We start from the raw sequence: 12,069 nt of genomic DNA, 5'->3' as shown, positions 1-12,069 counted from the left end.
AAAGAACTTTGCCCTCGTGAAAGTTCCTTCCGTCAAGTACGTGTTCTTCATTCCTGTCTGGCCCAAGAAGCAGAGTAAGGATACTTTGGCTTTGCGGTTGAATTCACCCCTGTAAATCAATTTTTCGCCGACCTTGGCGTAGCCTCGATTCCGTAACATACCTCTGTTGTCGATCGATACTTCGTCCAAAAAGATAAGGTGATGTAGGTCCCAGTTTATTGCAGCCAGCTCATTGACGAAATGACAAATCTGAGATTCTTGAACCTGGATCGCCCGACGCTCTAGAACTTTCCACGTATATCCTTGCTCGTGTAGTATTCTGGAAACAGAGGACGTACTGATGGAGCAGTTGAAAGTTTTCTCAAAACTATCCCTGGCCTCATCTAAGAATAATGTCGGATTTTTTTTAAACTGTTCGATTAACCACCGTCGTTTCTCTGCTCCAAACTGCAAGGACACTTTTCTTCTCTCTTTGCGAGCCACCAATCCACTTTCGCGATAACGTTTTATCCAGCTGCTAATTGTAGTGTGATGCTTCCCGTACATTTTTGCCAATTGCGATTTGGACAAGCTCAGGAAATAGAACCCGTACAGCACGTGATACTTCGTATTGGTTGATGCATGTCGGCCAAGTACCTCTTCTTTAATTCGATACATTTTGTCAATGTTATGGAAAGTATGGATTTGGAAACTGTTATGAATAGAACAAACTCGGAAAATTTGCTGTTCGATACGGATTTTTTTTTGACGTTTGTTTGTTTACATATTCATCAAGATAGCTGGCGCACAACCCGGCGCGCAACTGATCGGCGCATAAGTTGTTGGGCATTATGTGGATTTTTCTTAAGAATCACAATACATAAGCACCGACACGATAATTCTCGCGTAACTTTGCGAAAGATCCTAAGTAACAAATGTAAGCAAATCGAGTTAATCGATACAAACACGGTATGGTATGGTAAAACACCCATTCAAATTTACTTTTATTCTTGTGAAGTCAAAATTTGTCCAATGCACAGTTTGGAATGCTGGGTGCTTGATTGTTACTCCGGATATTTGATCTACCTAACATGATTGGTGCTCATATTTCAAAAGGCGGGGCGTAGAAAAGTCATTTTGCCGGTGTTAGGTACTCTGTTCTGAAGTCCGTGAAAGGGAATCATGCATCATGTAAAACAAAGCATACAATGTAACACTCATTAATAATGTCATTAAGAAAAAACGAATTGCAACACGAAATTCAATGTAAAATGGTGATTTTACCGTTCCAACTGAATTCTCATCGTTTTTATTTAGTGACTACGGTGAAAATAGTGTTTTAAAATGTATTGTTTCATATCAGAAAAAATATCTGTTGAACATCCACTTTGTTGTTCTCAACATGGTGGAAATGTTACATTGGTTCTTCCGAAAAACTACGTGAGAATTCTGAATTAAGCTACCCATATAGAGATCGAAGCGAAGTGAACATATCTTTAAAAATACTACATTTTTCACCTGCGTGAAACTGTAAACAGATACGATCCAGTGAAATGGAATGTTGAGGATCGCATTTTTTTCACTGACGTTTCGAGAAAGAGCGTATCGGCCAGATTTTCGCTTCACCGGTGGTGTAAACTTTCATGATTTTTCCCTTGGTTCAAACTTCTCTTCGCGTCGATCTGGGCTATGGGTCTTATCCATCTAAATAACTTAACTAAAAACAGCAACCTGCTATCTCGTTAAAACACTGAAAACGAAACTAGCTCAGAGAGTAAGTCACTTTTACTCAGTTGTGAGCCACATTTACTCATTCGTATGGAAGCATTTCTATAAGCGTAGGTCACTCAGCTTGAGCTCAGAGTAACCTACGGTTTTAGAAATTTCTCCATACGAATGAGAAAAAGTAAGAGGTTGTTTCCAAGATACGACCGTAGATTTGACGTAGGATTACGTACTCGGTTTTAACATTCGGCGACTGTGTTAGGGAAACTACTTTTTTCCCATCACGGAAACGCCTCGTTTTCTGATGACAAAATTACACATTTTCGTGCACAAAACACACGGAATTTTTTGTTTATTCAATAGATAATAAAAAAAACGAAAATTTATTGGAGGAATGTCCTGCTAAAATTTTCCAATCGCGAGATATCCGCGAAAAAACTTTACCTTATTCGCAGTATTTCTGGTTAATTGACAAGGTCATGTGGTATTCGCTCATTGCGAGAAATTTTTATGAACCACTTCAATACTGCTACGCATTTGACCACAAACTTTTGATGGCTGGGTACATTATCAAAGAGCTTTGGGGGTGATGTGGCTGGCAGCAAGGCGAGCGAACGTTCAAAGAAAATTAACTCTTAAACAACAATCAATTACGGTGGTTCTGAAAAGAACCGTTTTGTCTCAACCGTGATGGTTGAGTATTTAATGCTGAGCTATTAGGGTGTTCAACACAGATGAGGCTGGCGGACTGTATGTTGTTTGGAACGAGGGTGACACGCTTGGCATAGATGGCCCACAGCGGCTCACGAAGAGCTACTGAATCCGATCAGTAGCGGTGCGGCTTCTTCCTACTTCTTCGGTGAACGAACGCGCATGTGGGCTGCAGCTCACTGCTTGCGGGCAGGCTTTCGTTGTGCACTGGAGAACAATGTTTACTGCTGCTGCTGATGACCGACACCACCACACGCGGTTATTGAATATGCACCGTTCGGCGAAACCGGATGGAATTAGATTTTCAAATCTGTGTTAGGGAAAGCACTTTTTGCAGGCAGTTGGTGATAATTTTGATCACCATTGCAACAGGTGGACATTTGTATAATGTTCAATAGTGACCTATTGAAAATGGATAAAGAGTTCATTTAAGCAGATTCGTATGATAATTTCAAATCGATTGGCTTGTTTAGAATTAAAATCCATCCGCTATGGACAGAGTTATAAGTGGTCAAAACCTGACCACTTTTCGTAACGCGGTCGATTTTGGTTTTTTGAAATTGCACCCCCAATATGTTGTCGAAAGGCGTAATCCTACGTCAAAAGTGACTCACTCTCTGAATAAGATTATTTTTCAGTGAATATCGACTGCTTAGGCAAGCCTTTTGAATCAAATGACACTGCAATAGGTCTTGTCCATCAGAATAACTTCACGGAATACAGAAGCCTGCTTTCTGGTCGTGTTGCCAGCTAAGTTAAAACGTGGAATTTGATGCAAATTGCACACTGAGCTTGACCATCCAATATAGACCTTATGCATTCTGAATAACATTTTTTTTTAACTTGCCGGAATGGCAAGTTACACTGACAACAAATTTTATTCAGAGAGTGAATCACTTTTACTCATTCGTATGGATAATTTTTTTAAATATGTAGTTCAATTTTTGCGGTTTTTGAGTCCAACTTTTTGCGTAAATTTTCTTTAGAATTTGAGAAACACTGTTTCCGGAAGTGCAATCAGAATTAGTCGTTGAATTTGAAAGTGTCCTGGTTTCAATGCCTCAAAGTCTTCGGGATCACTGCTGAGCGGTGTCAACGGCCTAGAGAGTTCAGTACTGCTTAGATTTGTACGATGCTCGTCACAGTGCTAGTGAAAGTGTGAATTTTGCTGTGAAGTGAAAAGTGGTCGATGTACGCCAAAATGGTAGCAGATGTTAAACTCCTTGGAGGGAATCGAGCGGTTTGTCCAGAACCATTCTCCATTGAAAGACGAAAGGAAACCTGGAGTTCGCCTTCAAGTTCTAGAAGCAGTTTATAAGGAGTATTTCGAGGTCCGGAGTAAAATCGAGCTTCTACTGATGGATGAAATCGACCCAAGCAAGGATTCAGAGGTAAAGACGGACGATGATCAGATCGAAAGCAATAAGAAGGCTCTCAGCGATTTCGAAGATCGCTACTGTGACATAAAAGTGGATCTTCTCGAAATGGTGGATCAGCATAAATCTGCATCATAAGCTTTGGCAGACAGCTCATCAGCAACTGGCTTCCCGGAGGTCAAACTCCCAGAGATCAGGCTTCCGACGTTCAGCGGGATCATTCATAGAAAGTGAGAGGTGATCGCGCACGGGCGAGATCCCTACGTTGCGTTTTTGTGATACGAATTGATTAAATATAAAGAACACCGATTGCTTTGCCGTCCTGCCATGGCGGAGGCATACGAGACACTGTTAAATTGTTTATTTGTATTGCTCGTTACAGCGGGTAGGGTAGTTATACATATAAATGACGTTGCACAAACAAGAGGATTTCCACCAAAAACGTTTCATATTTCAATAAGATGAAGAAATAGCTACCTAGTGTCTTGAGCAAACTATCTTGTTTTGATATTTTCTAAAACTGCCGAATTTTTGGAAAAACACATTTTATATCTCACTTCTAGGAGGATTTGTCAATGTCAACAGAAGGGTCTTTTTATATCCAGAAGCTTTCCTGAAGACACCACTAGTCTAAAATGCAAGATTCACGAGATAATGATTTTGACCGTCTTTTCGCAGTTCTGAGACCACTGTGCGCAGCCAAGGGCGACAGACAGGGCAAAGGGGGGAATTGAAAGAGGTTAGCAACTTTTCCACAACATTAATTTTGATGACATTAAATTAATAGGGCATAATTTCTAAGGTGAATTCTGTTGAGAACTCCCGGGGTATTCTGGAAAGAATTATTAAGGAATTCTCTTGAGAATTTCAAAGTAATGACGCAAAATATACAATGGATTTTGCGAGGAGAGCCTCAGGAGAATTCGTTGGCGAGTTCAAGTGGTAATAGGCTAAATTTCATTATTGAGATTTTAAGGTGAACCCTAGGAATATTTGAAGAATTCCTGACATTATTTACAAGAGAATTTCGATAAAAATTCTAAGGAAATCTAAGCATGTTCCAAAGGAACTCTAAGGAGAGCATTTTTTTGAACATACCAAGGGAAAAAATACTGAGAAATAATAATGGTAGTAGTAGGGGAAAGTGGGGCAGTTTGGCCACCTTAAGGAAATCATCACCAATAATACCAAATTCAGCGAAAAATTCGAATGGTTTTAAAACAAATTGACAGTTTCAAACCCTACTTACAGCATGAATGCACATTGTTTATTAATTAAGTAAACTTTTGCATCTTATGAAAGATTTGTAGCCGAAATAAAACCGCTGGGGTAAAATGAGCACCTTATCGGGGTTAAATGGGTACCCTGGTAAACAACCGGTAAGAATATTCTGTTCTCTTGAGGCTTTATGAAGGATAAACAATGAATAGTTTCAGCATAGAAAAATTTAAAAGAAACAATTATTTTCAGTAGCATAAAGAACATTTAATAAGTACTGCCTATTTATGGCTAAATATTGTTCATTAACGCGTTTAAAGATAAAATTGCTCTCTCAGCGCGCCGGTACATGTTTTAGGAAATCGCTTCGTAAAGCGGTAAGGAATATTCTGGCGGACTTGGAGTCTTTTCTAAATTAAAGTATACATCCCAAGGAACATTTTAAGCCAAAAAAAATGCATTTTTTTGAAAAATCAAAGTGTACTCCCTCCTTAATAAGAAACCAACGACCATTTATATAGTTGCTGAAGGAATATTAACGATAAGATATAAGAAAATAGTGATAGACCTTTTCTGATTCATAAATCATGTTATAAGATTTTACATTTTGAGCTAGCCTAACATTTTTCGACTATTCACATTTGAGAAAAGCAATTTTTAGACTAAAAAGAAATGGATAGTTCATGTAGGCTTCAAGCATTAGGCCTGCAACAATTTTTTTTGCAAAATATGTTCAATAAGTTGATTTTTAAGAGGGTGGCCATATTGCCACACTGTCCTATAGTAGCTATGGATTGAATTCCAAGGTAATTCTGACTCAGCGAATGCCACGGGGTATGCAAAGTGCATTCCTGGAAAACTCTGAAAATTAAACTGTAAGGATTTACAACGAAATCGCTAAGGTAGTTTAAATATAGTTAAAAGATTTTTTGAACTAACTCATTTTGGGACTTGTTTATTTTATTTTAAACATTCTGGCACTAAAACTTGTGAGATCTTTAAATATTCAATTCGCTGGACATAGAATTTTTTTCAATAAGTAATAATAAGAGGGCGACACATGCGTGATTCTGAGACAATCAAAAACATTCACAATGTTCATCTGTTTTCAAAGCACGGGATTTTCATTTGAAAAGGGTGGAATTCCAAAATCAACATATCGAAACTACCGATTCTGCATTTTGACGACCGAAAATCTAACGTTATGCATTTTTGCCGTGAAACATCATACCACATTAGAACATGTAAGGTAATGCTCAATCTCTGCATTAAGTTTACCAACTTATTGCTAGAATTTACTTGACGAAAATTGTCACTGCCGAAACGTGGTATGCAATTTGAATGTTTCCTTCAAAATCCAAAAATACTTATGAATTCTCAACTGTTTGCTATCCTTCAAATTGAGAAAGCAAAAAACGCTCCATGACCCAGCTGGAGTGGTCTTATGTCTCTCCACTGCTAATAGTAACAATTCGGAATAATTAGCATGTAATCTGGATTTAAACTGCAACCACTTCAAGCATACCTAAGTAGTAGGTACACGTAGTCGTACGCTTTGCTATTACTAAGTACGACCTTCATCGTTGAAAATCGCTCTCTTTCTGGGTCTGCCTTGGCTTATTGTTCATAGAACGACCGACTTACATATATGAAAGAAAAAGGACAAATTTAGCACCGCCATCGCATCGTTCGCCATTCATGCCAAAATGGAGCAGCTCGAAAATTAAGATGATACAGAGTGCGCTCACCGAGTAGATACATTCAGTTTCAAACGACGACGACGACGACGACGACGACGACGACGACGACGACGACGACGGAGCAAAGCCATAACAGACCAACCAACCAACCAACCAACCAACAGGAGGATCCAGGTCAGAAGCGGACGACGAGCGGCGGAGCAAAGAATAATAAGAAACTTTCAATGTTGGTCCCCTCGGCCCGTGTCTCATCGCTGCTCGACGGCGGTATTAGGAGAAGCTCACCTAAATTAGGATTCATGAAATCGTTATTGCATAGAGTAGCAACAGCAACAACCAAGCAGCAGAAACGGTTGTATGTTGTTTTTCCCTTTGAAACTGGATTTTCGGGAGACTATAATCCTCGATTCAATCTCGTTGCAGCAGGGTGCAGGAGCAGTGTAGCAAAAAAGCGAATGAAACCCACCCAGGCAAAGGACCTCACCGGAGTTTAGTTTTATTGCATAGCTGTTTGAGTTGTAGCACACAGCAAGTTTCGGTTGGAAAATCCTGGGAGCTTACACATGGAGCGAAGAAAGAGAAACGTCGAGGACGTCTCGAGGGGTAACCCAATTTCAGGCCAACACACGGGAATGGAGAGCGATTACAAATAAATAATACCAATTTCAAGTCGAGCATGCACTTGACAGTGATGGAATGGATCTCTCAGTTTTCTGCGTTCATTTAGCTTTTCTAACTAAAACGATACCTTGTGTTGGAAACGAAAGTACCTACTACTCTGCACACGTTGATTTGATTCCATGGTTGAAGACTGAAGAACAGATGCTGTTTTCTGCGTTGGTAGCGAGGCAAACCAAAACCAGAGATCTCCGAGAGTGGCATGGAACTATTCCACTCGGATTAACATCGTTTCCCTCCAGCACCCTTGAGCACATTCATAGTCAAAAGCGAAAGGAATGAAACAATATTTTGAATCGCACTCTCGCTCTTTCTTCCCGCATTGCCATAAACCCTCATCAAGTGGATTAAAGCAGCTTTCGGAGTTCATCTTCATCTATATATATATATATTCCCCAGGTTTTGTTTGGCTTCTCGCGAAACAACCATCCCCACCTCTGGTTTGTGTCTTCGACTGTAGGAAACTTTTCCTCTCGAAAATGTTGTGTTCAACAACAACAACAACAACAACAACAACAACAACAACAACAACAACAATAGGAATAAGCGGCAACCTTCTCAATGTATGCCAAAAATCCCAGGAATTTAACTTAATATCTGCCGAGGCTTAAGGTGAGGAACACACGCGTGTGGTACCGACGTCGTCGTCGTCGTTCGATTTCGACTGTAGCGGTGAGCAAAGCACTCGTTAAGTCGAGCAAAAGGACTCATTTGGTGGCAAATACAAAACGATGGATGCAGTTTGGAATACCTACCTATACTAAACAAGCGTGGACGAAGAGTTAAGGGAGGGAGTTATTCGAGAGTTTGTGATGAACAACTTCATAGAACATTGGACAAATAGAACTGCGAATAATTTGATCCAATCTAATGCTCCGTAATGGTGCCCTTTACTTTAAAAAGAATAACTTTTGAGGCAAAACAGGGCGTCCTCAACAAGTTTAAGGAAAAGGATGTACTAATGTCCACAACAGGTACAGCAAAATATCACATAGACGCCCTTATTCGCACTATCTATTCAGTGGTAAAAGGAAAAGAAGAGCCACCTCGTGAACTGAAGCTTGAATCGGATACCTGGAAATCCAGAATACCCACGGCAACGATGCCGTGTTGTATTTAGTTTTCAAGCTGTTGCATTTATAAATGCTTTTCATTTTTTGTACTGGTATATTAAAGCTTATAAAAGGATGACTTCATAGAACATTGTATGTACACCCTGAACTTTTTCGAACTTCCTAAAATTTCCTCAATTTTCTTAACGATTATGGATCTTTTCAAAAGTTTTAATGATCCACTGGATTCTCGAAACTTCTTTAAAATCAGTGAAATTTCTCTAATGTTAAAGGAACTGCTTTGAGGTTTTCTACAAGGCAGTCCTCCCTGCATTTAATTGAACTGCCCTATACATGGTTAAGCATCCGTGAACAACTGAACTTATGTGAAGGCCTCAATATTTGTTTTAACAAATCTGAAGTTCTCTGAAAGTCTGATAACTTCTTAAAATTCCCCGTTAATTTTCTCAAACTAATGGAACTGAACTCCCCCCTATTTTTGCAGCTTAACTTAACTTTGCTGAAATGCTCCCACATTTTACTAATGTTCATGAAAGTTCCCTATGAAGTTCTCAAAATGTGTCTGAAGATCTCTGCACTTGTGTGAAGATTTTGAAGTTTATTTGAAATTTCTGGAACTTCTTTAAGCCCCCCGCATTTTTCTTGGCATCAAAACGAAATAATTAATATAGTTCTATAATTTTCACTACGCTAATTCATAACTTCTTCAATAGTCTAGAGTTTCCTGATGTTATTAAAACCAGTGCTGTAAATTCTCAAAATCATTTGAACATTTTTGATGAAAATGAGAAAAGTAGCTATTCGCCATCAAAGGGGACCTCCTCCGAATGGGTGATATCAGTTGCTTAGTCATTTGACGAAGGCATGGGTCATTCTCATTTGAGAAACGCTATATATCATTCAATTGAGTGCTCGGAGCTCTGGTCGACATTCCGGCGAAAAAGCTAAGCCAACCCGACACCAACCTGACTTCTATCAAACCCCAACCCAATGTTGACCCGACATTGACCCGACATAAACCCAAAATTGACCCGACAACAACACGACATTGGGTCGACATCGACCTTAAATTAGCCTTACATTGACGCACCATCGGGTCGACTTGTCTGTTCGGGACCATTTTGCTGGATTTCTTCAATACTCCACTGTCGTATATCAAATTATACTGAGTGACTCAATTGACAGTAACAATGAGGTTCGAATGAGAAAGGGGCTCTTTAAATTATGGTCATGTGAGAATTCGTTTACACATAATTGATTCAATGGTTGTAGTGGTTCATCTTCAATCGAATTATATGAAAATTTACAGAACTGATTAAAACTACCTAATTTTTTTCTGAATTTCCTTAAAGTTCTCTAGATTGCCCATATGGAGGCGAACCAGCCTAAGGCTGAAAGCCTCCCTAATAAAGTTAAATAATAGTAATAGATTGCCCATAGTTTCTCAATCTTTTTTTTTATAAGGATCCGCAATTTTACTGAAATTAATTGAATTGCCTTGAAGTTTAAACAATTTTTCTTAAGTTCTGTAAACTTTATAAACGCTCACGGAACTTTACCTTAATTTCTTTTGAACTTATCTGGACATTATGATGTTTTATATGCTTACCTGAAGTTCTCTAAATTTGTTAATGTTGCGGCCAGAATCATGATACATACTCTTAATTCCCGGACGTTTCTGAAGTTTTTGAATCAATCATAAAATTCTTGAAATGTCCCATAATTCCATGGTTCTTAATACTCGGAACTTTGCTAAAGCCGACTAAAAATATCTAAATTACTACGCTCGTTCATTGTCTAATCAACTTAGCTAAATTTTCGCATTTTGACTTCGGATTACATCTTTCGGCAACATATTGGGGGTGCAATTAAAAAAAAAAACAAAATCGACCCGGTTACGAAAAGTGGTCAGGTTTTAACCACTTATAACTCTGCCACTAACGGATGGATTTTAATTCTAAACAAGCCAATCGATTGGAAATTTGTCAACGAATCTGCTTAAAGAACACTTTATCAATTTTCTAAAGGTCACTATTGAAAATTACACAACTGTCCAACTGTTGCAATGGTGATCAAAATTATCACCGATTGCCTGCAAAAAGAGCTTTCCCTAACACAGATTTCAAAATCGAATTCCATCCGATCTCGCCGAGCGGTGCTTGTTCAATCACCGTGTGTGGTGGTGTCCGGTGGATCGTCATCAGCAACAGCAGTGGTTTCGGCACGTGGCGTTGAATATTGCTCACCAGTACACAACGAAAGGTTGTTCGCAAGCAGTGAGCTGCAGCTCACATGACCGCCCATTCACCGAAGAAGGAGGAAGAAGCCGCACCTCTACTGATCGGATTCAGTAGCTATTCATGAGTCGCTGATGGCCATCTATGCCAAGCGCGTCACCCTCGTTCCAAACAGCATACAGCTTGCCAACCTCATCTGTGTTGAACACTCTAATAGCTCAGCATTACTCAACCATCACGACAAAACGGTCCTTTTCAAGACCACCATAAATTATTGTAGTTAGAGTTAATTTTCATTGCTCTTTGATAATGTACCCAGTAACCAAACGTTTGTGGTCAAATGCGTAACAGTATTGAAGTGGTACATACAAATTCTCGCAATGACCGAATACCACATGACCTTGTCAATTAACCAGAAACACTTCGAATTAGGGTAAGGTTCACTCCAAGATGCTATAAAAAGCAAAAGAATCTAGAATTTATATGATTGATCGCGAATATCTCATGTTGGGAACATTTTAGCATGAAATTCCTCCAACCAATTTTCGCTTTTTTTCTATTATCTATTGAATAAAGCAAAAATTCCGTGCGTTTTGTGCCCGAAAATGCGCAATTTTGTCATCAAAACACGAGGCGTATCCGTGATGGGAAAAAGTGGTTTCCCTAACACAGTCGCCGAATGTTGATACCGAGCACATAATCCTACGTCAAATTTACGGTCGTGTCTTGGATACAACCAGTTACTTTTTTTAATTTTTTTAATTTTTTTATATTCTCGCATTTTTCGGATGTTCATATAATTCTTATTGCCGGATATTTCCTGAGTTTCTTGAAATTTCTTTAAGGATTCTGCAATTTCCTTGATATTATTTTAACCTCACTTTTTACCTGTGCACCTTTAAAAAACCAGATGTAATGCCATATTCATACTCGAATCGGTTGAAAAATACACTTAATCTTCTAGTTTACTCGATATCTATCCATTGCAAGCAATATTTTGATAATTGGTGTTTTGAAAGTTGGTGCACAGGTAGATTGAGGTTAAGGAAACGCCACTGTTTTAACTTTATTTTAATTCTCTAATAAAGAAAAAAAATGTCTTGAAGTTCTGTGACCTTTCCTGAAACTCTCAATTCTATTGAAGATCTCGGTTCTGCTCTGAACTAAATGGAATTTCCGTAAACACCTTTAATCTTCCCTTCTCCGAACTTCTGAACTCAGGGAACGTTATCTAGCCAAACGCCCAGAAAATAGAAGACGATTCCACCTTCGAATGATTCGAAATTTAGAAAAAAAAAATGCTGAAAATGTAGGACTATCAAATGCACAGTGGGTCAGGACTGCAATACAATACTCGAATCGGTTGAAAAAT

At 38.9% G+C, this 12,069-nt stretch overlaps 1 protein-coding gene across 4 annotated transcripts in view; it reads right to left on the bottom strand.

The window, feature by feature from the left end:
- The window catches only part of Eph (Eph receptor tyrosine kinase), a 196,968-nt gene that overhangs the window by 93,714 nt on the left and 91,185 nt on the right, over positions 1-12,069 (bottom strand). The window lies entirely within an intron of this gene.

This window comes from Ochlerotatus camptorhynchus, unplaced genomic scaffold, assembly GCF_037179485.1.
Source record: "Ochlerotatus camptorhynchus isolate MF236.1 unplaced genomic scaffold, CSIRO-AGI_Acam_v1.1 ptg000142l, whole genome shotgun sequence".
In the NCBI taxonomy this organism is placed as follows: Eukaryota; Metazoa; Arthropoda; class Insecta; order Diptera; family Culicidae; genus Ochlerotatus; species Ochlerotatus camptorhynchus.
Note: the sequence above shows the minus strand (reverse complement) of the source record. Positions and strands in the feature narration are given on the sequence as shown.